The sequence below is a fragment of the Oncorhynchus mykiss genome, chromosome 18 (genome assembly GCF_013265735.2).
Source record: "Oncorhynchus mykiss isolate Arlee chromosome 18, USDA_OmykA_1.1, whole genome shotgun sequence".
In the NCBI taxonomy this organism is placed as follows: domain Eukaryota; kingdom Metazoa; phylum Chordata; class Actinopteri; order Salmoniformes; family Salmonidae; genus Oncorhynchus; species Oncorhynchus mykiss.
Window position 1 is genome coordinate 71887911 of NC_048582.1, and position 4650 is coordinate 71892560.

Consider the following 4650-nt stretch of genomic DNA (forward strand, 5'->3'; position numbering starts at 1 on the left):
GAGAGGGAAGCAGGGCTAACCTTTATCTTTCTAGGAGGAAGAGAGGGAAGCAGGGCTAACCTTTATCGTTTGTTCCCACTCTTTCTTCTTCTTCTCCTAACTGTATTTGAGTATTTGGAAGGAACCAGTGTACTACTAGTGTATAACACACACATATCGAGTTAGTAGAAGCACAATGAAGTATCATAAGATATCCATTAGAAGTGGGAGGTTCGTCTTCAACACACAGAACACAAGCATCAGGCAAGGGTGACTTGATGGGAGAGGGGAGTGGGGCCATCATAAATCTGCCCTGGGGTGTTTTCAATTTTTAATATGATATCTGAGTGAGACTGACTAACGAAATCAATGTGACCACCCGGGCCAGTAATTCAACCATGATAACAAGTTTAGACAGCTGGCCGCTAGACTAACTTACAAATCTAAAAAATGTTAGCTGCATGACGTGGGCTAGTTCAGTGATTATCAGTGACTGACACAACAGGAGACAAACTGTTTAGGTACTATTCCACATCACAACAGTAAGCTGAGACCCTAAGTGAGTCCCCAATATCTATTATATTATAATTATAATTATAATTATTATTGTAGAGGGTTATATGTTATCCATATAGACACAGTGGACTGGACTAGGAGAGGGCCGACAGGACCAACTGGCTCCAATATATAGACACAGTGGACTAGGAGAGGGTAGACAGGACCAACTGGCTCCAATATATAGACATAGTGGACTTGGAGACGGCAGACAGGATGAACTGGCTCCAATATATAGACACAGTGGACTAGGAGAGGGTAGACAGGACCAACTGGCTCCAATATATAGACACAGTGGACTTGGAGAGGGCAGACAGGTTGAACTGGCTCCAATATATAGACACAGTGGACTAGGAGAGGGGAGACAGGACCAATTGGCTCCAATATATAGACACAGTGGACTAGGAGAGGGTAGACAGGACCAACTGGCTCCAATATATAGACACAGTGGACTTGGAGAGGGCAGACAGGATGAACTGGCTCCAATATATAGACACAGTGGACTAGGAGAGGGTAGACAGGACCAACTGGCTCCAATATATAGACACAGTGGACTAGGAGAGGGCCGACAGGACCAACTGGCTCCAATATGTAGACACAGTGGACTAGGAGAGGACTGACAGGACCAACTGGCTCCAATATATAGACACAGTGGACTAGGAGAGGGGAGACAGGACCAATTGGCTCCAATATATAGACACAGTGGACTAGGAGAGGGGAGACAGGACCAATTGGCTCCAATATATAGACACAGTGGACTAGGAGAGGGGAGACAGGACCAACTGGCTCCAATATATAGACACAGTGGACTAGGAGAGGGCAGACAGGACCAACTGGCTTCAATATATAGACACAGTGGACTAGGAGAGGGCAGACAGGACCAACTGGCTTCAATATATAGACACAGTGGACTAGGAGAGGGCAGACAGGATGAACTGGCTCCAATATATAGACACAGTGGACTAGGAGAGGGTAGACAGGACCAACTGGCTCCAATACATAGACACAGTGGACTAGGAGAGGGGAGACAGGACCAAGTCATATCCTACAACTTTCAACTCTATTGCATCTGTTCGTGGTGAAATACAATTCAGAGTTTGTAACCAGAAGGAACAACTGGTTGCAATGACACCATAGTAACAACCAGAAACGAGTTGCTACGACACCGTAGTTACAAGAAGGTGTTTCTCCACTGAGATGTCTGTTCCCCCTTTCCCCCCGAATAATTGCTCCCTGTTACTTTTTGTATGTTCATTAGCTCAAAAAACATGACGCCAGTTTTAGCTTCAAGACTTCGGGAATATGAAAAAATGAAAAATAAATTAGTGCTGATTTATTGGCACATTGAACCATGTTGTGTGCCGTAGTTTAACGAGTCAGTGAATATTTCTAAAACAACGTCATATCTGATTGCTGCTATGTTTATGCTTGTTCGCTCATTTGAGAGAAGAGTTGAAAAAGAGATATCTGGTTCGGTACACAACACAATCGGTTCACGTACCTCCTTTCTGTCTTTCTCTCTATTCTCTCTGTTTCTCTGTCCCCTCTCCATCTCTGTCTTCAATCTATTCTCTCTGTTTCTCTGTCCCCTCTCTATCTCTGTCTTCAATCTATTCTCTCTGTTTCTCTGTCCCCTCTCTATCTCTGTCTTCAATCTATTCTCTCTGTTTCTCTGTCCCCTCTCTATCTCTGTCTTCAATCTATTCTCTTTGTTTCTCTGTCCCGCCTGCCTGCCTGCCTGCGAGGAGTGAAGGATCTATAAATCAAATCAAATAAAATCAAATCAAATCTAATTTTATTTGTCACATACACATGGTTAGCAGATGTTAATGCGAGTGTAGCGAAATGCTTGTGCTTCTAGTTCCGACGAGTATGATGAGTATGTAAACAAAGTGGCATAGTTAAAGTGGCTAGTGATACATGTATTACATAAGGATACAGTCGATGATATAGAGTACAGTATATACGTATGCATATGAGATGAATAATGTAGGGTAAGTAACATTATATAAATAAGGTAGCATTGTTTAAAGTGGCTAGTGATATATTTACATCATTTCCCATCAATTCCCATTATTAAAGTGGCTGGAGTTGAGTCAGTGTCAGTGTGTTGGCAGCAGCCACTCAATGTTAGTGGTGGCTGTTTAACAGTCTGATGGCCTTGAGATAGAAGTTGTTTTTCAGTCTCTCGGTCCCAGCTTTGATGCACCTGTACTGACCTCGCCTTCTGGATGATAGCGGGGTGAACAGGCAGTGGCTCGGGTGGTTGATGTCCTTGATGATCTTTATGGCCTTCCTGTGACATCGGGTGGTGTAGGTGTCCTGGAGGGCAGGTAGTTTGCCCCCGGTGATGCGTTGTGCAGACCTCAATACCCTCTGGAGAGCCTTACGGTTGAGGGCGGAGCAGTTGCCGTACCAGGCGGTGATACAGCCCGCCAGGATGCTCTCGATTGTGCATCTGTAGAAGTTTGTGAGTGCTTTTGGTGACAAGCCGAATTTCTTCAGCCTCCTGAGGTTGAAGAGGCGCTGCTGCGCCTTCTTCACAATGCTGTCTGTGTGAGTGGACCAATTCAGTTTGTCTGTGATGTGTATGCCGAGGAACTTAAAACTTGCTACCCTCTCCACTACTGTTCCATCGATGTGGATAGGGGGGTGTTCCCTCTGCTGTTTCCTGAAGTCCACAATCATCTCCTTAGTTTCTATAACACACTAGAGAGGAGGAAGGATCTATAACACACTAGAGAGGAGGAAGGATCTATAACACACTAGAGAGGAGGATCTATAACACACTAGAGATGAGGGAAGGATCCATGACACACTAGATTGGAGGATCTATAACACACTAGAGAGGAGGGAGGATCTATAACACACTAGAGAGGAAGGAAGGATCTATAACACACTAGAGAGGAGGATCTATAACACACTAGAGAGGAGGAAGGATCTATAACACACTAGAGAGGAGGAAGGATCTATAACAAACTAGAGAGGAGGATCTATAACACACTAGAGAGGAGGATCTATAATACATTAGAGAGAAGGATCTATAACACACTAGAGAGGAGGATCTATAACACACTAGAGAGGAGGATCTATAATACACTAGAGAGGAGGATCTATAACACACTAGAGAGGAGGATCTATAACACACTAGAGAGGAGGATCTATAATACACTAGAGAGGAGGATCTATAATACACTAGAGAGGAGGATCTATAATACACTAGAGAGGAGGATCTATAACACACTAGAGAGGAGGATCTATAACACACTAGAGAGGAGGATCTATAATACACTAGAGAGGAGGAAGGATCTATAACACACTAGAGATGAGGAAGGATCTATAACACACTAGAGAGGATGAAGGATGTATAACACACTAGAGAGGAGGGAAGGAGGGAGAGATTTTACCGTTATCATGAATGTGTGTGTCTGAGGGGGGGGGGGGGGGGGGGGGGTAATTTTGACCCACACACACACACATTCATGATAACGGTAAAATCTCTCCCTCCTTCCCTCCTCTCTAGTGTGTTATAGATCCTTCAAAAGACCCCCACGCACACACACACACACACACACACACACACACACACACACACACATACACACACGCACATCCAACTCTCCGATCATCTCAGTGTAAATAATTTAGGGTGATACAGTGTGTGTGTGTATGTCAGAGGATGTCAGTTGGGATGGGGGGTGTGTGTGTGTGTGTGTGGGGGGGGGGGGGGGGGGGGGGGGGGGGGTGACAGGTCTGCCAGCTTTAAAATCATTATCATAACCTCAACTGTCAAATCTCAAACTGTGGCGCTCCACACTGACTCTCACTAACACACTGTGTCTGACTCTACACTCCACACTGACTCTCACTAACACACTGTGTCTGACTCCACACTGACTCTCACTAACACACTGTGTCTGACTCTACACTCCACACTGACTCTCACTAACACACTGTGTCTGACTCCACACTGACTCTCACTAACACACTATGTCTGACTCTACACTGACTCTCACTAACACACTGTGTCTGACTCCACACTGACTCTCACTAACACACTATGTCTGACTCTACACTGACTCTCACTAACACACTGTGTCTGACTCTACACTCCAC